Below are 26238 nucleotides of genomic sequence, written 5' to 3'. Positions count from 1 at the left end.
GGAGGATCACTTGAACATGGGATGTTGAGGTTGCAGTGAGCCATGATCACACCATTACAATCACACTCCAGCCTGGGCAACAGAGCCAGAACCTGTCTCAAAAAAAAAAAGACAACCCAAATAGTATTATGACTAATAAAGAAATTATACTTTTTTTTTTAAGACAGGGTCTTGTTGTGTTGCTCAGGCTGGAGTGCAATGGTACGATCTCAGCTCGCTGCAAACTCTGCTATCTGTGATCAAGCGATCCTCCCACCTCAGCCTCTTGAGTAGCTTGGATTATAGATGTCTGCCACCATGCCCAACTAATTTTTGTATTTTTAGTAGACAAAGGGTTTTGCCATGTTGCCCAGGCTGGTCTTGAACTCCTGGACTCAAGCAATCCACATGCCTTGGCCTCCCAAAGTGCTGGGATTACAGGCATGAGCCACCGTGCCCAGCCAAGAAACCACACTTTAAATAAAAACTTTCCCACAAAGAAACCTGTAGGTCCAGAATGATTCTGGGGTGAATCCTACCAAACATATAAGGAAGAAATATATCAATCCTATCCAATCTCTTCTAGAAAATAGTAGAAATGGTCAAACTCATTTTACAAACCAGGTATTGCAACAAGAGAGCAAATCAATATGAAGACAAGGCAAGAAAATCTACAAATATCCTTTATAAATATAGGTGCAAAAGTCCTTAAAATGCTAGTGAGTCATATCCAGCAACATAAAAATAATATAGCACAAACAAGTGAGGTTCATCCCAGGAACTCAAGGTTAGATGAACGTTCAAAAAACCAATGGAATTCACAATATTAGCTGAATAAAAAAGAAAAACCATATGATTATTTCAGTAGAATCAGAAAAAATATTTGACAAAATTCAATGATGGTATTTATCAAAGAATGAAAACAAGATTTCAGTAGACTAGGGAATTTCCACAAACTGATCAGTAGAATCATAAAACATATACAATTAACTTAGTTCACTATATCACAGTGCAGTTTGAATGTTTTCCCTCCAAGATTAGAAACAAGACATGGGGGTGGGCACATTGGCTCATGCCTGTAATCCCAGCACTTTGGGAGGCTGAGGCAGATGGATTACTTGAAGTTAGGAGTTCGAGACCAGCCTGGTCAACATGGCAAAACTCCATCTCTACTAAAAATACAAAATTAGCCAGGCATGGTGGTGGTGCCTGTAATCCCAGCTACTCCAGAGGCTGAGGCAGGAGAATCGCTTGAACCAGGAGGTGAAGGTTGCAGTGGCCAAGATTGCACCACTGCACTCCAGCCTGAGCAACACAGTGAGACTCTGTTTCAAAAAAAAAAAAAAAAACAAAAGAAACAAGACATGGATGTCCTCTGTCACCACTTGTAGTCAAAGTTATATTGGGGGGAGGAGCCAAGATGGCCGAGTAGGAACAGCTCCGGTCTACAGCTCCCAGCATTAGCGACGCAGAAGACGGGTGATTTCTGCATTTCCATCTGAGGTACCGGGTTCATCTCACTAGGGAGTGCCAGACAGTGGGCACAGGACAGTGGGTGTGCGCACTGTGCGTGAGCCGAAGCAGGGCAAGGCATTGCCTCACCTGGGAAGTGCAAGAGGTCAGGGAGTTCCCTTTCCGAGTCAAAGAAAGGGGTGACGGACGCACCTGGAAAATCGGGTCACTCCCACCCGAATATTGCGCTTTTCAGACCGGCTTAAAAAACGGCGCACCGGCCGGGCGCGGTGGCTCACGCCTGTAATCCCAGCACTTTGGGAGGCCGAGGCGGGTGGATCACGAGGTCAGGAGATCGAGACCATCCTGGCTAACACGGTGAAACCCCGTCTCTACTAAAAATACTAAAAATTAGCCGGGCGTGGTGGCGGGCGCCTGTAGTCCCAGGTACTCGGGAGGCTGAGGCAGGAGAATGGCGAGAACCCAGGAGGCGGAGCTTGCAGTGAGCCGACATCGCGCCACTGCACTCCAGCCTGGGCGACAGAGCGAGACTCCGTCTCAAAAAAAAAAAAAAAAAAAAAAAAAAAAAACGGCGCACCACGAGACTATATCCCACACCTCGCTCGGAGGGTCCTACACCCACGGAGTCTCACTGATTGCTAGCACAGCAATCTGAGATCAAACTGCAAGGCGGCAGCGAGGCTGGGGGAGGGGCGCCTGCCATTGCCCAGGCTTGCTTAGGTAAACAAAGCAGCCAGGAAGCTCGAACTGGGTGGAGCCCACCACAGCTCAAGGAGGCCTGCCTGCCACTGTAGGCTCCACCTCTGGGGGCAGGGCACAGACAAACAAAAAGACAGCAGTAACCTCTGCAGACGTAAATGTCACTGTCTGACAGCTTTGAAGAGAGCAGTGGTTCTCCCAGCACGCAGCTAGAGATCTGAGAACCGGCAGACTGCCTCCTCAAGTGGGTCCCTGACCCCTGAACCCCGAGCAGCCTAACTGGGAGGCACCCCCCAGCAGGGGCACACTGACACCTCACACGGCAGGGTATTCCAACAGACCTGCAGCTGAGGGTCCTGTCTGTTAGAAGGAAAACTAACAAACAGAAAGGACATCCACACCGAAAACCCATCTGTACATCACCATCATCAAAGACCAAAAGTAGATAAAACCACAAAGATGGGGAAAAAACAGAACAGAAAAACTGGAAACTCTAAAACGCAGACCGTCCCTCCTCCTCCAAAGGAACGCAGTTCCTCACCAGCAACGGAACAAAGCTGGATGCAGAATGACTTTGACAAGCTGAGAGAAGAAGGCTTCAGACGATCAAATTACTCTGAGCTACGGGAGGACATTCAAACCAAAGGCAAAGAAGTTGAAAACTTTGAAAAAAATTTAGAAGAATGTATAACTAGAATAGCCAATACAGAGAAGTGCTTAAAGGAGCTGATGGAGCTGAAAACCAAGGCTCAAGAACTACGTGAAGAATGCAGAAGCCTCAGGAGCCGATGCGATCAACTGGAAGAAAGGGTATCAGTGATGGAAGATGAAATGAATGAAATGAAGTGAGAAGGGAAGTTTAGAGAAAAAAGAATAAAAAGAAATGAGCAAAGCCTCCAAGAAACATGGGACTATGTGAAAAGACCAAATCTACGTCTGATTGGTGTACCTGAAAGTGATGGGGAGAATGGAACCAAGTTGGAAAACACTCTGCAGGATATTATCCAGGAGAACTTCCCCAATCTAGCAAGGCAGGCCAACGTTCGGATTCAGGAAATACAGAGAACGCCACAAAGATACTCCTCGAGAAGAGCAACTCCAAGACACATAATTGTCAGATTCACCAAAGTTGAAATGAAGGAAAAAATGTTAAGGGCAGCCAGAGAGAAAGGTCGGGTTACCCTCAAAGGGAAGCCCATCAGACTAACAGCGGATCTCTCGGCAGAAACCCTACAAGCCAGAAGAGAGTGGGGGCCAATATTCAACATTCTTAAAGAAAAGAATTTTCAACCCAGAATTTCATATCCAGCCAAACTAAGCTTCATAAGCGAAGGAGAAATAAAATACTTTACAGACAAGCAAATGCTGAGAGATTTTGTCACCACCAGGCCTGCCCTAAAAGAGCTCCTGAAGGAAGCACTAAACATGGAAAGGAACAACCGGTACCAGCCACTGCAAAATCATGCCAAAATGTAAAGACCATCGAGACTAGGAAGAAACTGCATCAACTAACGAGCAAAATCACCAGCTAACATCATAATGACAGGATCAACTTCACACGTAACAATATTAACTTTAAATGTAAATGGACTAAATTCTCCAATTAAAAGACACAGACTGGCAAATTGGATAAAGAGTCAAGACCCATCAGTGTGTTGTATTCAGGAAACCCATCTGACATGCAGAGACTCACATAGGCTCAAAATAAAAGGATGGAGGAAGATCTACCAAGCAAATGGAAAACAAAAAAAGGCAGGGGTTGCAATCCTAGTCTCTGATAAAACAGACTTTAAACCAACAAAGATCAAAAGAGACAAAGAAGGCCATTACATAATGGTAAAGGGATCAATTCAACAAGAAGAGCTAACTATCCGAAATATATATGCACCCAATACAGGAGCACCCAGATTCATAAAGCAAGTCCTGAGTGACCTACAAAGAGACTTAGACTCCCACACATTAATAATGGGAGACTTTAACACCCGACTGTCAACATTAGACAGATCAACGAGACATAAAGTCAACAAGGATACCCAGGAATTGAACTCAGCTCTGCACCAAGTGGACCTAATAGACATCTACAGAACTCTCCACCCGAAATCAACAGAATATACATTTTTTTCAGCATCACACCACACCTGTTCCAAAATTGACCACATAGTTGGAAGTAAAGCTCTCCACAGAAATTATAACAAACTATCTCTCAGACCACAGTGCAATCAAACTAGAACTCAGGATTAAGAATCTCACTCAAAGCCGCTCAACTACATGGAAACTGAACAACCTGCTCCTGAATGACTACTGGGTACATAACGAAATGAAGGCAGAAATAAAGATGTTCTTTGAAACCAACGAGAACAAAGACACAACATACCAGAATCTCTGGGACGCATTCAAAGCAGTGTGTAGAGGAAAATTTATAGCACTAAATGCCCACAAGAGAAAGCAGGAAAGATCCAAAATTGACACCCTAACATCACAATTAAAAGAACTAGAAAAGCAAGAGCAAACACATTCAAAAGCTAGCAGAAGGCAAGAAATAACTAAAATCAGAGCAGAACTGAAGGAAATAGAGACACAAAAAACCCTTCAAAAAATCAATGAATCCAGGAGCTGGTTTTTTGAAAGGATCAACAAAATTGATAGACCGCTAGCAAGACGAATAAAGAAAAAAAGAGAGAAGAATCAAATAGACACAATAAAAAATGATAAAGGGGATATCACCACTGATCCCACAGAAATATAAACTACCATCAGAGAATACTACAAACACCTCTACGCAAATCAACTAGAAAATCTAGAAGAAATGGATAAATTCCTCGACACATACACTCTCCCAAGACTAAACCAGGAAGAAGTTGAATCTCTGAATAGACCAATAACAGGAGCTGAAATCGTGGCAATAATCAATAGTTTACCAACCAAAAAGAGTCCAGGACCAGATGGATTTACAGCCGAATTCTACCAGAGGTACAAGGAGGAACTGGTACCATTCCTTCTGAAACTATTCCAATCAATAGAAAAAAAGGGAATCCTCCCTAACTCATTTTATGAGGCCAGCATCATTCTGATACCAAAGCCGGGCAGAGACACAACCAAAAAAGAGAATTTTAGACCAATATCCTTGATGAACATTGATGCAAAAATCCTCAATAAAATACTGGCAAACCGAATCCAGCAGCACATCAAAAAGCTTCTCCACCATGATCAAGTGGGCTTCATCCCTGGGATGCAAGGCTGGTTCAATATCCGCAAATCAATAAATGTAATCCAGCATATAAACAGAGCCAAAGACAAAAACCACATGATTATCTCAATAGACGAGAAAACGCCTGTGACAAAATTCAACAACCCTTCATGCTAAAAACTCTCAATAAATTAGGTATTGATGGGACGTATTTCAAAATAATAAGAGCTATCTATGACAAACCCACAGCCAATATCATACTGAATGGGCAAAAACTGGAAGCATTCCCTTTGAAAACTGGCACAAGACAGGGATGACCTCTCTCACCACTCCTATTCAACATAGTGTTGGAAGTTCTGGCCAGGGCAATTAGGCAGGAGAAGGAAATAAAGGGTATTCAATTAGGAAAAGAGGAAATCAAATTGTCCATGTTTGCAGACGACATGATTGTATATCTAGAAAACCCCATTGTCTCAGCCCAAAATCTCCTTAAGCTCATAAGCAATTACAGCAAAGTCTCAGGATACAAAATCAATGTACAAAAATCACAAGCATTCTTATACACCAACAACAGACAAACAGAGAGCCAAATCATGAGTGAACTCCCATTCACAATTGCTTCAAAGAGAATAAAATACCTAGGAATCCAACTTACAAGGGATGTGAAGGACGTCTTCAAGGAGAACTACAAACCACTGCTCAAGGAAATAAAAGAGGATACAAACAAATGGAAGAACATTCCATGCTCATGGGTAGGAAGAATCAATATCGTGAAAATGGCCATACTACCCAAGGTAATTTACAGATTCAATGCCATCCCCATCAAGCTACCAATATCTTTCTTCACAGAATTGGAAAAAACTACTTTAAAGTTCATATGGAACCAAAAAAGAACCTGCATTGCCAAGTCAATCCTAAGCCAAAAGAACAAGGCTGGAGGCATCACACTACCTGACTTCAAACTATACTACAAGGCTACGGTAACCAAAACAGCATGGTACTGGTACCAAAACAGAGATATAGATCAATGGAACAGAACAGAGCCCTCAGAAATAATGCCACATACCTACAACTATCTGATCTTTGACAAACCTGAGAAAAACAAGCAATGGGGAAAGGATTCCCTATTTAATAAATGGTGCTGGGAAAACTGGCTAGACACATGTAGAAAGCTGAAACTGGATCCCTTCCTTACACCTTATACAAAAATCAATTCAAGATGGATTAAAGATTTAAACGTTAAACAATAAAAACCCTAGAAGAAAACCTAGGCATTACCATTCAGGACATAGGCATGGGCAAGGACTTCATGTCCAAAACACCAAAAGCAATGGCAACAAAAGACAAAATTGACAAATGGGATCTAATTAAACTAAAGAGCTTCTGCACAGCAAAAGAAACTACCATCAGAGTGAACAGGCAACCTACAAAATGGGAGAAAATTTTCACAACCTACTCATCTGACAAAGGGCTAATATCCAGAATCTACAATGAACTCAAACAAATTTACAAGAAAAAAACAAACAACCCCATCAAAAAGTGGGCGAAGGACATGAACAGACACTTCTCAAAAGAAGACATTTATGCAGCCAAAAAACACATGAAAAAATGCTCATCATCACTGGCCATCAGAGAAATGCAAATCAAAACCACTATGAGATACCATCTCACACCAGTTAGAATGGCAATCATTAAAAAGTCAGGAAACAACAGGTGCTGGAGAGGATGTGGAGAAATAGGAACACTTTTACACTGTTGGTGGGACTGTAAACTAGTTCAACCATTGTGGAAGTCAGTGTGGCGATTCCTCAGGGATCTAGAACTAGAAATACCATTTGACCCAGCCATCCCATTACTGGGTATATACCCAAAGGAGTATAAATCATACTGCTATAAAGACACATGCACACGTATGTTTATTGCAGCATTATTCACAATAGCAAAGACTTGGAACCAACCCAAATGTCCAACAATGATAGACTGGATTAAGAAAATGTGGCACATATACACCATGGAATACTATGCAGCCATTAAAAATGATGAGTTCATGTCCTTTGTAGGGACATGGATGAAATTGGAAATCATCATTCTCAGTAAACTATTGCAAGAACAAAAAACCAAACACCGCATATTCTCACTCACAGGTGGGAATTGAACAATGAGATCACATGGACACAGGAAGGGGAATATCACACTCTGGGGACTGTGGTGGGGTGGGGGGAGGGGGGAGGGATAGCACTGGGAGATATACCTAATGCTAGATGACGAGTTAGTGGGTGCTGTGCCCCAGCATGGCACATGTATACATATGTAACTAACCTGCACAATGTGCACATGTACCCTAAAACTTAAACTATAATTAGAAAAAAAAAAAAAGATTCTTCCAAAGTAAAAAAATAAATAAATAAATAAAAATGTAAAAAAAAAAAAAAGTTATATTGGTAGTCCTAGCCAATTATTAAAGAAAAAAAAAAAGACATACAGTTGGGAAAGGAAGAAGTAAATATATCTTTATGTATAGATAATTGTGGGCACAAAACATTCTAGGGAACCTCCAAAATATTTACTAGAATAAATAAAATTAGCAAAGTTATAACGAAACATAATGTGGCCAGGCATGGTGGCTCACGCCTGTAATCCCAGCACTTTGGGAGGCCGAGGTGGGTGGACCACCTGAGGTAGGGAGTTTGAGAACAGCCTGGCCAGCATGGTGAAACCCTGTCTCTACTAAACTACAAAAATTAGCTAGGCATGGTGGTGTATGCCTGTAATCCCAGCTACTTGGGAGGCTGAGTCAGGAGAACGGCTTGAACCCAGGAGGCGGAGGTTGCAGTGAGCTGAGATCACACCATAGTCTAGCCTGGGAGACAGAGCAAGACTCCGCCTCAAAACAAAATTAAAATTAAACAAAACATAATGTAATATACATAAATCATCTGGAGTTCTACAAACATCCAACAAATAATTAAAAATTAAAATGGTAAAATGCATATTATTTATAATATCAAAATCATGAAACACATGTAACAAAATATGTATAAAACGTATACTGGGCCGGGCACAGTGGCTCACGGCTGTAATCCCAGCACTTTGGGAGGCCGAGGCAGGCCGATAACCTGAGGTCACAAGTTGGAGACCATCCTGGCCAACATGGTGAAACCCCGTCTCTACTAAAAATACAAAAATTAGGTGGGCATGGTGGCCCACACCTCTAATCCCAGGTACTTGGGAGGCCGAGATAGGAGAATCGCTTGAACCCGGGAGTCAGAGGTTGCAGTAAGTGGAGATCACGCCATTGCACTCCAGCCTGGGCGACAGAGGGAGACTTCATCTCAAAAAAAAAAAAAAAAAAAGTATACTGAAGGCTACAAATAATTGCAAAAAAAAAATTAAAGACCTAAATAAAAGGAGGCAAAGGATACATTAATGGATCAGAAGACTTAATATTGTTAAGATGAAAATCCCCCCTCAGACTACCTCAGACTATTATTAAAATTCAAGACAGCTGGGCACCGTGGCTCACGGCTGTAATTCCAGCACTTTGGGAGGCCAAGGCAAACCAATAGCTTGAGGTCAGGAGTTCAAGACCAGCCTGGTCAACATGGGGAAACCCCATCTCTAATAAAAATACAAAAAAAAGTAGCCAAGCGTGGTGGTACTCACCTGTAATCCCAGCTACTTGGAAGGCTGAGACATGAGAATCGCTTGAGCCTAGGAGGCAAAGGTTGCAGGGAGGTGGAGATTGCAGTGAGCCAAGATCAAGCCACTGCACTCCAGCCTGGGCAACAAAGCAAGCCTCCATCTCAAAAAAAAAAAAAAAAAAAAGATTCAAGAGAATCTCAACCAGGATTTCAACAAGTTTTTGGGGAAATTAACAATTCTAAAATTTATGTGGAACAACAAAGAATGGTATAATAATCAAAAGAATTTTTAAATGAAGAGCATACTTAGAAGACCAAAACATTCAATAACTTTCCACAAAGCTACGTTGTAAGAAAGATGACTTACAGACATACAAATCCATTAAACAGAACAGAGTCCAGACACAGAACTACCGACATATGGTCAATTTGTTTTTTACAAAGGTGCCATGGCAGTCCAATGGGAAAATAATAATCCTTCCGGCAAATGGTGCCAATATAATTGGACATCAAGATGTAAAAAAATAACCAAAATCTTATTTCACATTATATAGAAAAATTAACTGTAAATGAACCATAGGCCTACATGTAAAACCTAAAATTTCTTCAGGAAAACATAGGATAAAATCTCAATGGCCTTGGACTAGGCAAAAATTTATTTAAAAGGACACACAAACCATGAAATATAAAATAAAAAACAATGACATATTTAAAAACAAATGAAAAACTTTGCTCTTCCGAGACACTATTAAGAAAATAAAGGCCAGGGACAGTGGCTCATGCCTATAATCCCAACACTGGGAGGCTGAGACAGGAGGATCTCTTGAGCCCAGGAGTTCAAGGCTGCAGTAAGCCTTGATCACACCATTGCACTCCAACCTGAGTGACGAAGTGAGACCCTGTTTCAACAACAAAAAAAAAAAAAAGAAAAGAAAGAAAAGAGCAAGCAACCCACGGGGAGAAAACATTAGCAAAATCTTTATCTGATAATGGGCTTGTATCTAGATTATATAAAGAATTCTTTCAACTCAACAAGACAAAAAAAGGGGCTAAATATTTTAACACACTTCCAGAAGTGTGAAACATGAAAAGATGCTCCCCTTCATTAATCATCAGGAAAATACAAATTAAAACCCAATGACACCCACTATAATGTTTCTTTTTTTAAGACAATACAAAATGTTGGTGAGGATGTGGTGCAACTAGAACTATCGTACATTGCTAACACACAAGCAAACCGGCAGAGCAACACTGGAAACGCTGGCAGTTTCTGACAGTGTTACACACACACCTGTAAGACGGATAATACCTTACTCCTAGGTATTTACACAAGAGAAATGAAAACAAATGTCAACACAAAGACTTGTACTCAAGTGGCCATAGCAGCTCTACTCATAATACCCCAAAGGGGACAAAACTTACATGCCCATCAACTGGTAATGCATAACAAATTGTGGTATATGCATGCTAAGGAACACTACTCAGGAATGAGAAGAATGATATACACAAAAACACATATGAATCTCAAAAGCATTATGCTAAGTGGAAGCAGGAAGAAAAAAGTGTAAATATAATGTATATAAAATTTCTAAGGCAAAACTACTGTGAAAGAAAACAGATCACTGATTGTGAGGGGCTGAGAGGGCGAATGACTGCAAAGGGCTACAAGGAAATCTTTCGGGGTGACGGAAATATTTTGCCATGATTTTGGTAGTGGTAATCACCTATATACATTTCTGAAATTCATCAAATTGTACACTGAAACTTAATAACTTTTATTTTCTGTTAGTCACACCTCAATACAAGTGATTTAAAAATTAAAAGGGAGGGCCGGGTACAGTGGCTCACACCGGTAATCCCAGCACTTTGGGAGGCTGAGGCTGGTGGATCACAAGGTCAGGAGTTCCAGACCAGCCTGGCCAACATGGTGAAACACCATCCCTACTAAAAATACAAAAACTAGCCAGGTGCGGTGGCACGCACCTGTAGTCCCAGCTACTCAGGAGGCTGAGGCAGAATTGCTTGAACCCGGGAGGCGGAGGTTGCAGTGAGCTGAGATCGTGCCACTGCACTCCAGCCTGGGCGACAGAGCGAGACTCTGTCTCAAAAAAGTATAGATACAAAAATACAAAAATTAGCTGGGCATGGTGGCGGCCACCTGTAATTCCAGCTACTAGGGAGGCTGAGGCAGGAGAATCACTTGAACCCAGGAGGTGGAGGTTGCAGTGAGCCAAGACTGCACCGTTGCACTCCAGCCTGGGCAACAAGAGCGAAACTCCGTCTCAAATAAATAAATAAAAAGGAGGTGAAAAAGAGAGGAGAAACATAACTGCACTCTGGAGGGAACACCATGGTAAGCTGTGCTCACCCACTGAGACGAGGTGGCTGTAGTTCTCCAGCACCACGTCTCTGTACAGGGTCCTCTCAACAAGGCCCAGGTGCTGCCACTCCTCCTGGGTGAATTCCACAGTCACATCCTGGAATGACTGACGCCTGTAACAGCACATTTCTACACTTGATCTTAGCCAAAAGGCCAAGAAGTGATATAACAGCACATTTCTAATTAATCTGAAGGGTTTAGAAACTGTACTGTGGAAAATGCCTTTGAAAACAAATTTGTATTCTGTTTATTGTTGAGAGTTTAAATGTTATAAAGTACCCTATTATGGCTCTGCCATTGTCTTATACTTTGGGGTACTCATATAATTGGTACAAATATTATTCTCATGCCCTAATGCATGTATATTTATTTATAAATTATATACATAGACTGTCAGCTAATATACTATGGATAAGATTTAGTGTCTCTGTTTTAGATAAAGTTATTTTAGTTAGGCTTTCTGCCACCTTTCCTACACCTTAGTGGACCATCCTGAGAACTCTCTAGGATATACAAACCTCATCACAGTTCTCTGCTAGGTTAAGAGGGAACCAACAAAGGATGCATGTAAGCCCTGGAAGTATTACACATGATCAAACTTGTCTTTCAGAAGCAATATTCCAGAAGAGTGGGAATGTCTTAAGGAGCAAAACAGATGAGAACAATCTAACAGATGACCTACATAGAGGTAAAGCAATGAGGTTCAGACTGGGAAGCTAATCCCTGTGAGAGAAGGGAACATTTTTCACTGTCATTTTTGTGTGCAATTGTACATAGAGAGGCTGCATGAGCAAATGGTTAGATGATGATGCTATATACTAAGATAAAAAGAACAAGAAAAAGGAAATGGGTATTTAACATCTGTGAAGATACAGGTGGAATTATATATCGCACCATTGGTTACATGAGTTTGGAATACAGAAAGAGGTTTAAAATTGATCCTCAGAGTTAATGCAACCACACACAAAGTCACAGCAAGTTTTGAAGATAGAAAGGTAGACTCTAAAGTTATAAGCAGCAAAGGACTTAGAATATCCAATACAATTGTGAAAAGGAATAAGCTTGGGAGATTCACATTCTGAATACAAGACTTATTTTAAAGGAATAGTAATCAAGGGGGGCATACTCGCAAAAGGACTGGCACAGATCAACAAAAGAGAATACAGACTCCAGGCCAGGCACAGTGGCTCACAACTATAATCCCAGCACTTTGGGAGGCCTAGGCAGGCAGATCACTTGAGCTCAGGAGTTCAAGACCAGCCTGACCAACATGGTGAAACCCCATCTCTACTAAAAATACAAAAATTAGGTGTGGTGGCAGGTGCCTGTAATCCCAGCTGCTCGGAAGGCTGAGGCAGGAGAATCGTTTCAACCCTGGAGGCGGAGCTTGCAGTGAGCCGAGATCGTGCCAGTGCACTCCAGCCTGGGCAACAGAGGGAGACTCCGTCTCAAAAAAAAAAAAAAATCCCCCAAAAAACAAACAAACAACAACAATGAAAGAAAGAGAATACAGACTCCAGAAACAGAGCCACAAATAATAAAAAGTCAACTGTTTCCAAAAAATGGTGCCAATGCAATTCAATTGAGAACAAATATTAGAACTCTCAGACATAAACAAAAATAAACAACCTTGATATTGTGGGTGAAGGGAGAACTCTGCCTGTACTAGCCCAGGAGAGGGAACAGATAAGGAAAGATTCCCCATTTTGAGGCTGTTTGAGATCACCTGATTTTTTTTTTAATTGTGTTAAAAAAACTAACTTTAACTGTTTTCAACAGGGAAAATAACACACTCCTCGGGGGAAGGTGAAGGGTTGAGAAGACAGGCCCTGGGTAAAAATTTTTACAACACCTGGAGTTGATAGGCCTACCTAGGAGAGAACACAGGCACTGCCACACCAGCACAGGGGACAGCTGCTGTCTGGGGTCAGCAGACCAGTTCACACGCCACACAAGGTTGCTATAGATCCAAATCATAAAAATCTTCCAGCTCATCATGAAACAAGTCCCACTCATCTTCAGAGTCTGCCAGTTCATCATCCCCACCTGCAGCCAAAAGCATAAGCAACATCTCACCCACCTCAAAGGTGACAACCTCTTCATCATTGTCAAAAGGGTTGCTGCTATCTCTTTCCTCAGTGAGTTCTCAGAAGTGGTTCCTTCATTGGACCCAGTTTCTGCTTGATGTTCCCACTTTCTGTCTCTGTGGCTCCTTTGTAAGACCATCAGAGTACGCATGCTTGTAAAAACAATTCCTTCCAAATGGGCAGCTCCCACATCCTTCATCAAAATACCTGCAAGCCTTGTTGCTCAATGCCTACTTGTATTTCTGAATGAGTTTCTGCTTCTCTTCTTTCTCTTCCACCCAGGACTCACTTGGAATGACAAAGTTAGATGTGATCTGGCAATCGGGGCAGGACTTTATAATCTTGCTCTGAAATTGCTTAGCACTCCTCCACTTGCGAATGCACTTGAGACAGTAGGCATGGTTGCAGTTGGAGAGGATCCCGAAGCGGCACTCGCTGGGGTTTGCTTTCTCATAGACCACCTCCATGCAGATCCCATACACCACGTCCTTGCTGCGCTGCACAGCAAGTGAGAGCTCCATGTCCTTCTCATGGGCCTCAATGCACAATTTTAAATGCTGTGATCTCTGGGCAGCAGCCATGGGATGCAGGACCTGCAGTCCACACATGTCACATGAATCTCCATGGAGAGGCACACAGTTCTCCCCATCTCAGCACTCTCTCACTGCAGCACAGGGGCACAGCTGCTTCTTGGTTTCCACAGCAGTTTTTCTCTTTCTCTGATTCTTCCTTGGTCACTGAGTCCTGCAGAGGTGCTTCAGTGCAGGAAGGCACAGCTGAAAATTTTCAAGAGGGTGGCAAAGGTCCAAACTAATAAGACAGATACATGAACTACAAGGGAACTGAAAATCTAATATAGCCAAAATAGGGTTGCCCAGGAACAAACTCAATAGCATGCACCCAGTCCTCTGAACCTGCTCCTACAATTGCAAAGTTTGAATTTCTTGACTCAGCTTCACCTGTATTCATTTCAACAAGTGGTCCAACTAATGATGAGAGACTTGAGGAAGCAGCAAGGGATGATGTTGTAGTTAGCTCTCTAGCAGCTGCTTCTTCCTGTTTTAATGGCTTGCTATGTTCATATCTGCAGCGGTCTCCATAAATACAGTACCCTCACTGAAAATACTTGCACGCTACACCACACGGACTGTCAGAGGTCATGGGAGTAGCGACAGTTATCACCTTCCTTACAAACCCCAGCATAAAATACCTGCAGGTGACCTGTTTAATCCAGCCACCTCCCCTGCTGTCGCTGCCGCCACCCCCTCCGCCCATCCCTGGGGATGGGGTGGTGACCGAGATCAGCTGATTTAGCTGGAACAGGAGGGCTGGCTGACTCCACAGGAGAATTTAGAGTGAGAAAGAGAAAATCGGAGTCATCCAAAACTTGTGAATTTGCCCTGAATGAGCTTCCACTGTCAGTTGCGTCACACGTAGGCATTGAGGCTACCGACCAGAAAATATAGGAACAGCCTTTCTGCCTTGCAGGCAGGGCTGCTGGCCCTATTCACTCTCTGGCCTTCAGGCAACACCAGAGAGCAGCTCCAGCCAGTTACCATCAATTGCCAGGAGATACTAGAAGCCGGCTGCTAAAGACTAAAGACAGAATAAACAGGTTTCTCACCTGAACAGAAGGTGGCCATCAGATGCTTCCACATGGACACCGTTTAGTCCCATGGGAGTATAGCTCTAGCCAGAGACCTAGAGTTGTCTTTGTGCTTAGACACTTGTCCACCAAGGGTCCCAAGTTGGGAAAGGGAAAGTGAGAAGGGAGAGTGTTTCCCATAAGGAGAGAGTCCCCCATACAGTCATGGGTGAGTGGCAACTATCTGGGCTGGTGGCACAGGAGTAAAAAGAACTTACCAAGACAGTTGTAGGTAAAGAAAGCAGATTTATTAGAGAAGGTATGAAAATGCATTGCGAGAAAGCAATGGATTGAATCAGCAAGAGAGAAGCTGACTGCTGGGAGACAAAGACTTGCTGCAGATTTTATAGAATGGAACTTGGGCTGATGGATAACGCAACTGTAGCAGGAAGCTAACTTGCATTTTTCTGTCTGCTGAGGTGTTTGATGAGAAATTGAAGCATTTGATGATAAGCAGGAAATCTGTCAATTCTATACATTATCTACACAGGAGGGCTATATGTCCTGGACCAGAAGGAGTACAGCAGACTTACAATTTATCTGCTTTCTATTTTGGTTTCTATGTCCTGGACCAGGAGGAAAGGCAGACCTTATAGCATATCTGCTTTATTTCTTTGCTTTCCCCTGGTCACGCCAGCCACTCCTTTTCCCTAATTAGGACTCCACACTTGATCTATACCTTGTAACAAAAATAACAATGAATTCAAAATGATCACAGAGGGTCAGCCATGGTGGTGTCTCATGCTTACAGTACCAGCACTTTGGGAGGTCAAGATGAGAGAATTGCTTTAGGCCAGGAGATCAAGACCAGCCTGAGCCAATGATGCGAGACTCTGTCTCTACAAAAAATTTAAAAATCAGCCCGGCATAGTGTCATGCACCTGTAGTCCTACCCTAGCTACTTGGGAGGCTGAGGGAAGAGGATCACTTTAGCCCAGGAGTCCAAGGCTGCAGTAAGCTATGATCATGCCTGGATGACACAGAGCGAGACCCTGCCTCTACCAAAAAAAAAAAAAAATCATAGACATAAATGTAAGACCTGCAACTAAAAAACATGGGAAGAAATCTTTGTGACCTTGGTTTAGGCAAAGATTTCTTATACATGAGCAAAAAAGCATAAGAAAAAAAGGTTAAAGTTTTTGAAAACTTGATTGATTAAACCCTTCTTTTTTAAAGACACTTAAGATATGAAAAGATTGTCTTTCACAGCAACACGGATGGAACTGGAGGCCATTATCTTCAGTGAAATAACTCAGAAAGTCAAATACCACATGCTCTCACTTATTCATGGGAGCTAAACAGTGGGTACACATGGACAGACAAAGTGGAATAACAGGCCCAGTGCAGTGGCTCATGGCTGTAAACCCACCACTTTGGGAGGCAGAGGTGGGCAGATCACCTGAGGGCAGGGGTTCGAGACCAGCCTGGCCAACATGGTGAAACCCCATCTCTACTAAAAATACAAAAATTAGCTGGGTGTGGTGGCAGGCACCTGTAATCCCAGCTACTCAGGAGGCTGAGGCGGGAGAATCACTTGAACCTGGGAGTCAGCGGTTGTGGTGAGCCAAGATTGTACCACTGTGCTCCAGCCTACACAACAGGAGCAAAACTCCGTCTCAAAAAAAAAAAAAAAATGTGGAATATCAGACACTGGAGACTCCAAAAGGTGTTAGAGTGGGAGGGGTGAGGGTTGAAAAACTACCTATTGGGTACAATGTTCACTCTTCAGGCGATAGTACACTAAAATCCCAGAATTCACCACTACTCAATATACGCACTTAAGAATCCTGCATTTATACCCCCTAAATATATAAAAATAATTTTTAAGTAAAAAAAAAAAAATATGAAAAGATAAGCTACATGGTGAGAGGAAAATCCAGGAGCTCTTGACCATTTAGTATTAATAACTGATGTTATTTTCAAAATCTGCACACAAAAATCCCCCCACAAACAACAGGCAATTTTTTTTATATTAAGTTACAGGGAGAAAAACATCAAGGAAAGAAAAAAGGAGCAGAAAAGTGACTCCATTCCTTTTATGAGGCTAATAGAGCCATAACACCAAAAAGGGAAAAGGAAATTATAGGTTCACCTAACTTATGACAAAGACACAAATATCCTAAATATAGTACTGGCAAAGGATCCCACCCAACACACATTCAAAGCAACTCACCATACTCATCAGCATGTCAGATCTATACAGGAGATCAACAATAAATATTAGAAAATCAACAATAAATATTGTGATTAGCATAAGATTAAAGAAAATAAGCTGGGCTTTATTTCAATAGAGATAGAAAAGATACTCAACATAACAAAGTACATTCATGCATGACTAAATGAAAGTCTAAGCAAACTGGTAAGTAAAGGGAACCTACTTATCAACAAAGGTTACCTAGCAAGAGCCAGTATTTGGATGTGTGGTTTGGATATGTGTCCCCACCTAAATCTCCCATTCAATTGTAATCCTCAATGTTGAAGGAGGGGCCTGGCGGGAGGAGGTGACTGGATCATGGAGGCAGATTTCTCATGAATAGTTTAGTAGCATCCCCTTGGTACTAACCTTGTGATAGTTCTCCCAAGATCTGGTGGTTTAAAAGTATGTGGCACCTCGCCCCTCACTCTCTTGCTCCTGCTCTGGCCCTGTGACATGCCTGCTCCCCCTTCACCTTCTGCCATGATTGTAAGTTTCCTGAGGCCTTCCCAGAAGCCAAGCAGATGTCAGCATCATGCTTCCTGAACAGCCTGCAAAACCATGAGCCAATTAAACCTCTTTTCTTTACCCAATCTCAGGTGTTTCTTTATAGCAATGGGAGAATAGACCAATACACAGTGTTCCACACACAATGGGTGGGTTTGATCACTTGGCAGGTGACAGATCAGTGAACACAACCAAGGGGAACATAATAAGGGGATTTTATTACTTGGAACAAGTAAAGAGGACATGGGAATGGTTCCCCAAAGCAGTGTCTCCCCAAACAGAGTGAAAACAGGGCTTTTATTGGGCTGCTTAGCTAAGTCATTATATGTAGAGGTGGAGTAAAGGCAGTGCAGGTGCAGTAGCTGATCATGCTTCTACCTTTGTGGCATGTGTAGAAAATGGCCAAAAAGCTCCTCCCTGGGCAGGGTTTTTAGTATGGTAATGAGGAGAGTTCGCCAAAGATCCAACCAGTTTTTTTGTTTTGCAAGGGCTGAGCTTCTTCCTGGAACTTTTTGAAACAACAAGAACTCAAAGTGCAACAGTTACAAGTGGGTTCAAAGTGGGTTCAAAGAGTGTACAGGAAAATCCAGGGATCCTGGGTTACACCAAGAGCAAATATCAGAGTTTATGTTGAAACCACATATATTTTCCCTCAAGACTGGGTTCATCTATTTCTATTTTTATTTCATTTACATACAGACCCTTATAAGCCTCATAAATCCATTACAATGCCAAGTGGAGAATGAATAAAGAGCTGCCTGGGAAATGAATAAAGAGCTTGTGTGAGATTGGCTGGTTTTCTGCAGCTTGTGGGAGAGCATAGAACTGTGATGGCTCAGCAGGGAGGCCCAGGAAGAACTGCAGAGGCAGCACCACCTACCACCTAAGACTCAGAAATGCTCAAGTGGGCTAAGACCTACGCTTTTCATCAACGGAATATGCACTTTTCCATGGTTAAATGATACTTCAGTTTTTCTGAATGACTAACAGAAACAACACAACAGAGGATTAATTAAAGTACTTGAAGGATAAGGCACTGTTCTTTTATTAAAATTAACACAGCAAAACACTCAGGCTGCACCACTTAACTGTTTTCCAATTAATACTGCTTGTCTCTCATGGGAGAAAATCCACAGAAAGCCAAGTAAAATGAATATGGAGTGCTTTAAGGCAAGAATTTTTAACTAGTTTTAACGGGGTTACAGTTTCTCAAAAGGTCTTTTTATAGGATGTTTTTGGTGACTCACCTGTGAGAGTGAACTGAACTGTGTTTTCCTCCCGGCTCTGCACAAATTGGGTGTCCCTGGACAAGGTACTGAACCTCTCTGGCACAATTTCTTTAAGCTTTCAAGAGTCAGAAGTAAATAACCAGGGAAGCCCTTTGTGAGCCATCATCCTGGGATCCTGTGAGGTCAGAATAAAATCCCTGGTGTCACATGCGGGGATGGACCTACGTGGCATTAGTGCAGCATCGGTGAAGAGTGGAAAACCAAGCGACTGGGGATGCTTTAGGAATAGCCCAATTGGATTTCTACCCTCTGCCTGCTTATCCCTTAACCCTCGACCTCACCCTCGCAAGTTCTGCCATGGAATGGCTTTTCCTGGGCAGCCTGCTCCAGGAAGTCCCAGCTCACCTTGCTCTTCTCAAAGCTGTTCCAAATCTCCCACTGTCCCAGAGTGTGGTAGTGTCTGGAGGTGGCCAAATCTTCGAATCTAGCCAAGAGGATCAAGAATTGCTTCTGGCCATGCAAATCTTGGACCTGCTCCTGTTTGCACACTTCTGCCTCTTCTCTGAAGCTCTGGTGAGGGAATTAAGAACAGGATGTTGTTCCCTTCCGGGTAAGATTCCTGTTCCCTGAGCCCCCTGATTCCTACATCACAAGACGGGCTTTGATCTAAGATAATTAGTCTCTCAATATCTAGGAAACAGACCCGCTTAGGGCCACAAACCTGACTCTCTTGGAATTCACTCTATCAGAGTGAAAACACAAACCACCTGCCAGTGCAGGAGGAGCTAGGAGTCTCCCTCTGCCCCAGGGATTCTGAGCAAACGCCAGAAATCCCAGAACACACTCGACAAGAGGAAGTTTCACATTCACTTCCCATTTTAACCCTGGGTATTTGCAGACAGGTCACTCTGCTAAGCGCTGTGAAGGCTGCAGTGCTGGTTTTAGGCAGGTGTGATATTAGACAGGGCTGAGACGGGAAATAAATCACAGCTGCCCTTGAACCCAGCCTCCCTCACTGCTAGCTTACGACCTGAGTGCACTGCTCCACCAACCTGAGCCTCGGTTGTTATATTTAATGCAGATGGTTATGCCGGCCTCACAGAGTGCTTGGGTGCTTTACATAAGACACCCAGTGAATAGAAAACAAAGTGTCTTCTAAATACAATACTAGCTGTCACTCAGGCCTTGGGAAGCTGCACTTAGCTACTTGCCTTACAGGTGATGGATTTTCTAACTCTCAGAGCAAAGTCATCTTTTCAAATGAGAAACCTGACCAGCTTCCTTCCCTCGCCCTGACTCACAGGTGCCAGAGCTGGAACTTAGCCAGGGCTCCAGGGCTCCAGGGCTCCAGGGCTCCAGGGCTCCAGGGCTCCAGGGCTCCAGGGCTCCAGGGCTCCAGGGCTCCAGGGCTCCAGGGCTCCAGGGCTCCAGGGCTCCAGGGCTCCAGGGCTCCAGGGCTCCAGGGCTCCAGGGCTCCAGGGCTCCAGGGCTCCAGGGCTCCAGGGCTCCAGGGCTCCAGGGCTCCAGGGCTCCAGGGCTCCAGGGCTCCAGGGCTCCAGGGCTCCAGGGCTCCAGGGCTCCAGGGCTCCAGGGCTCCAGGGCTCCAGGGCTCCAGGGCTCCAGGGCTCCAGGGCTCCAGGGCTCCAGGGCTCCAGGGCTCCAGGGCTCCAGGGCTCCAGGGCTCCAGGGCTCCAGGGCTCCAGGGCTCCAGGGCTCCAGGGCTCCAGGGCTCCAGGGCTCCAGGGCTCCAGGGCTCCAGGGCTCCAGGGCTCCAGGGCTCCAGGGCTCCAGGGCTCCAGGGCTCCAGGGCTCCAGGGCTCCAGGGCTCCAGGGCTCCAGGGCTCCAGGGCTCCAGGGCTCCAGGGCTCCAGGGCTCCAGGGCTCCAGGGCTCCAGGGCTCCAGGGCTCCAGGGCTCCAGGGCTCCAGGGCTCCAGGGCTCCAGGGCTCCAGGGCTCCAGGGCTCCAGGGCTCCAGGGCTCCAGGGCTCCAGGGCTCCAGGGCTCCAGGGCTCCAGGGCTCCAGGGCTCCAGGGCTCCAGGGCTCCAGGGCTCCAGGGCTCCAGGGCTCCAGGGCTCCAGGGCTCCAGGGCTCCAGGGCTCCAGGGCTCCAGGGCTCCAGGGCTCCAGGGCTCCAGGGCTCCAGGGCTCCAGGGCTCCAGGGCTCCAGGGCTCCAGGGCTCCAGGGCTCCAGGGCTCCAGGGCTCCAGGGCTCCAGGGCTCCAGGGCTCGGGGGCTCGCCGCAGATCCAAGCGCCCTGGCGTCTGGCACGTTCGTTGCCGGCATCAGAAACGCGCTTACCCCTACCGCCGCCAGCATGGGCTTTTCTCAGGTTGGGCTGCAGGGTGGGCCCGGCTCACGCTCCCGCACCCCCGGGACGGCACCAAGCCCCTGCCCCTGACACGCGCCCCACCCCACCCGCGCTTCAGGAGCCCGCAAGGCCAGCTGCACAGGCCCGGGCTGGGCTCCAGAGCTGGGGAGTCCCGCCAGATGTTGGGGGGCTCCCGAGACTTCTCGCTCCCTTCTCCCCAGGCACAAGCCGAGCACTCCACGCTGGTCCCCGCCGCGCAGACGCCCCATCACCCCCGCGCTCTCCCCTGGGGTGCGGACCCTCTACATCTGTGGGGAACCAGGAGCCTCTGAGATACTCTGCACCCCACCGCGCAGGAAGAAGGTAGGGGAAAAGACAGACGGAGCCCAGGAGACGCGTCCGAAACCACATTTCCCGCAGACCTCCGCTCAGCGCCTGAAAGCGACTTCGCAGCCTTTCCGCGTTTTTAGACTGCAGAAGAAGATGTCCGTGACCTTCTCTCCTGCCCAGATTGTTTCAGCGCCCTGGGACCTTAGGGGTTAAAGTTTACCGCCAAATGCAACGCGTGGTCCTCTATCAAATACCCATTAAATAACCACCACCTGCGGAAGACATTGGAGAGGAGAACGGAGCGTGCACTGGGTTACTCTTAAGTGTGAAAATAACGTTACAATCAAGTAGGAAAACGTACTGGTTTTTATCAGGATTGGTGCAACATCAACACTCATTATGTTGGCTGTGGCTCTGTATGAAAATTTTTTTTAAAGAAAATCACTAACATTAAGCAGATTAATAGAAAAAGCATACAAATTTATGTAACAAGTATACACGGGCGCCTTCAGAATGAAGACCCAAAGCTACAGGGGAAATTGTCCATTTTTATGCTTAGGTTCAACAAAGTAAAGCCGTGAAGAAATATGATTGGACAAAAAGAGTAGGACCTAATGCTAAAAGATGGAGTGGGAAAACCCAGTGAAACCTGTTTGTCGGGGGCAGGGGTATCCAATCTTCTGGTTCCCCTGGGCCACTTTGGAAGAATTGTCTTCGGCAACACATAAAATACACTAACGATAGCTGATCAGCTTTAAAAAAAAAAAAAAAATCACAAAACAAACCTCATGATTTAAGAAAGTTTCCAGACCGGGTGCGGTGGCTCACGCCTGTAATTCCAGCTTTTTGGGAGGCCGAGGCTGGCGGATCACGAGGTCAGGAGATCGAGACCATCCTGGCTAACACGGTGAAACCCCGTCTCTACTAAAAATACAAAAAATTAGCTGGGTCTGGTGGCGGGCGCCTGTAGTCCCAGCTACTCGGGAGGCTGAGGCAGGAGAATGGCGTGAACTGGGAGGAGGAGCTTGCGGTGAGCCCAGTTTCCGAATTTGTGTTGAGCAGCATTCAAAGCTGTCCTGGGGCGCAAGCCGGCTGCAGGTTGGACAGGTTTGGCCTAGAGTTTTCTTGGCTTCTCTAAGCATGCTTCCTTCCTTATGAATATGGGGCAGGACACTCTCTGGAATAGGGGTCTTATGACCTACAGTCAAACAACATGGGTCAGATAATTTATTCATGGCCAGTTTTTACATGGAAAGGCAAAAGGAAAATTAGAATAACATTTTTCGGTTTTAGGGCTGGCTCTGGGGGAAAGGCATTCTGGATCCTAGTTTCTATGGCTAGCCTTGGGGGAGAATGAGACTAAGATACGGGAGAGTGCAGGAGAAGGTCAGAGGAAAACCTGCTTCTGAGGCCCTCATTTGGGGGTATTGTTTTCTGAGCTGAAATATTTAGGATTGAAGTTATGTCTTTGTAAATTGACTTAATGAATTTTCAGAAAAAGCATTAGACTAAGCAAATAAGGCAAAATGTTGAGTTTTCTTATGTGCATTGAGGAAATGCACATACATAGATGCATATTTTACCATTTTCCCAGTGTTTGAAAATGTTGCAATATGAAGTAAAAAGAGATATAGGGGTTCTACCTCCATCAGGGTATCTTATAAATTCAAAGCTACCAAGAGAATTCAAGGTGCATAGAAATGTTTCTTGGGAATAAGGCTATGAAATGGGAATACAAAACTTGAAATGGAGCACAGCAGTACTGTAAATGAAAAGTATCCATAAGCAGCAGTGTCTGCCTCAAGAAAGAAAAAAAAAACTTTTCAAATATACTTAATACATGAAAATACTCACGATGCAAAATAAGAAAATAGTTATGGGCCCAGAACGGTGGCTCACGCCTGTAATCCCAACACTTTGAGAGGCCAAGGCAGGTGGATCTCTTGAGTTCAAGAGTTCAAGACCAGCCTGGCCATCATGGTGAAACCCCATCTCTACTAAAAGTACAAAAATTAGCTAGGCATGGTGACACGCACCTGTAATCCCAGCTATGCAGAAGGCTGAGGCAGGAGAATTACTTGAACCCAGGAGGTGGAGGTTGCAGTGAGCTGAGATAGCGCCACTGCACTCCAGCCTGAACGACACAGCAAGACTCTGTCTCAGAAAAGAAAAAAAAAAAAAGAAAGAAAATGCTTATGTAGGTGGGGCATGGTGGCTCATGCCTGTAATCTCAACCAATACTTTGGGAGGCTGAGGTGGGAGGGTCTCTTGAGTCCAGAAGCTTGAGCCCAGAAGCTTGAGACCAACCTGGGCAACACAGTGAGACCCCATCACTAAAAAAATACAAAAATTAGCCAGGCATAGTGGCACGTGCCTATGGTCCCAGCTACTTGGGAGGTTGAGGCAGGAGGATCACTTGAACCTGGGAGGTTGAGGCTGCAGTGAGCTGGATATTGCCACTGCACTCCAGCCTTGGTGGCAAAGCAAGACCTCATCTCTAAAAAAGAAAATTACTATGCAAATCATTCACCTCTTGCCCTTATGTGGGCATCCTCTTGTCTTATAACCAAATTAGAGACATGTGGTCATATAACATGAACATTCTTTTTTTTTTTTTTTTGAGATGAAGACTTGCTCTGTCACCAGGCTGGAGTGCAGTGGCACGATCTTGGCTCATTGCAACCTCTGCCTCCTGGGTTCAAGCGATTCTCCTGCCTCAGCCTCCCTAGTAGCTAGGAGTACAGGCACGTGCCACCACACCTGGCTAATTAATTGCACCTTTAGTAGACAGGGTTTCACCGTGTTAACCAGGATGGTCTCGATCTCCTGACCTCATATCCGCCTGCCTCAGCTTCCCAAAGTGCTAGGATTACAGGCGTGAGCCACCATGCCCAGCAACATTCTTTTACTAAATTACATATGAGGATTTTTTGATCCTTTTTTTTTTTTTTTTTTTGAGATAGTCTTGCTCTGTCGCCCAGGCTGGAGTGCAGTGGTGCCATTTTTTTGTACTTTACAGTAGAGACGGGGTTTCACCATGTTAGCCAGGATGGTCTCGATCTCCTGGCCTTGTGATCCATCCGTCTCGGCCTCCCAAAGTGCTGGGATTACAGGCGTAAGCCACCGCGCCCGGCCTGATAGACACTATTTTATAGCATCAGTTACTTCTTCCATGACATTGATTTTTGAAATTAGATCTTACTAATACTGAGGTGTGGGGACAGAATAAAATCATCAAGAAATTACATTGCCCTCTCCTCCCCCTCCCCCTCCCCCTCCCACTTTCCACGTCTGCCTCTGATGCCTAGCGGAGGCTGGACTGTACTGCTGCCATCTCGGCTTACTGCAACCTCCCTACCTGATTCTTCTGCCTCAGCCTGCCGAGTGCCTGGGATTGCAGGCGCGCGCCGCCACGCCTGACTGGTTTTTGTATTTTTTGGTGGAGACGGGGTTTCGCCGTGTTGGCCGGGCTGGTCGCCAGCTCCTGACCTCGAGTGATCTGCCAGCCTCGGCCTCCTGAGGTGCCGGGATTGCAAGACGGAGTCTCGCTCACTCAGTGCTCAATCTTGCCCAGGCTGGAGTGCAGTGGCTGACCTCGGCTCGCTACAACCTCCACCTGCCAGCCGCATGCCTTGGCCTCCCAAAGTGCCAAGATTGCAGCCTCTTCCCAGCCGCCACCCTGTCTGGGAAGTGAGGACCGTCTCTGCCTGGCCGCCCATCATCTGGGATGTGAGGAGCCCCTCTGCCCGGCGGCCCAGTCTGGGAAGTGAGGAGCGCCTCTTCCTGGCCACCATGCCATCTAGGAAGTGAGGAGCGTCTCTGCCCGGCAGCCCATCCTCTGAGATGTGGGGAGCGCCTCTGCCCTGCCGCCCTATCTGGGATGTGAGGAGCGCCTCTGCCCGGCCGCGACCCCGTCTGGGAACTGAGGAGCCCCTCCGCCTGGCAGCCACCCCATCTGGGAAGTGAGGAGCCCCTCCGCCCGGCAGCCGCCCCGTCTGGGAAGTGAGGGGCGTCTCCACCCGGCAGCCACCCCGTCCGGGAGGTGGGGGGCAGCCCCCGCCCGGCAGCCGCCCCATCCGGGACGTGTGGGGGCGCCTCTGCCCGGCCGCCCCGTCTGGGAAGTGAGGGGTCCCTCTGTCCGGCCGCCACCCTGTCTAGGAGGTGTACCCAACAGCTCACTGAGAATGGGCCATGATGACGATGGCAGTTTTGTTGAATAGAAAAGGGGGAAATGTGGGGAAAAGAAAGAGAGATCAGACTGTTACTGTGTCTGTGTAGAAAAAAGTAGACATAGGAGACTCCATTTTGTTCTGTACTAAGAAAAATTCTTCTGCCTTGGGATGCTGTTAATCTATAACCTTAACCCCAACCCCCTGCTCTCTGAAACATGTGCTGTGTCCACTCAGGGTTAAATGGATTAAGGGCGGTGCAAGATGTGCTTTGTTAAACAGATGCTTGAAGGCAGCATGCTCGTTAAGAGTCATCACCACTCCCTAATCTCAAGTACCCAGGGACACAAACACTGCAGAAGGCCACAGGGTCCTCTGCCTAGGAAAACCAGAGACCTTTGTTCACGTGT

General features: G+C 45.5%; 1 pseudogene; it reads right to left on the bottom strand.

Annotated features, from left to right (window-relative positions):
- Positions 1–12931: 12931 nt before the first annotated feature.
- Positions 12932–15364, bottom strand: LOC101145111 (E3 ubiquitin-protein ligase makorin-1-like; annotated as a pseudogene).
- Positions 15365–26238: the final 10874 nt, after the last annotated feature.

Source organism: Gorilla gorilla, chromosome 13 (assembly GCF_029281585.2).
Source record: "Gorilla gorilla gorilla isolate KB3781 chromosome 13, NHGRI_mGorGor1-v2.1_pri, whole genome shotgun sequence".
Lineage (NCBI taxonomy): Eukaryota > Metazoa > Chordata > Mammalia > Primates > Hominidae > Gorilla > Gorilla gorilla.
This window is presented reverse-complemented; position numbering and strand designations above follow the sequence as displayed.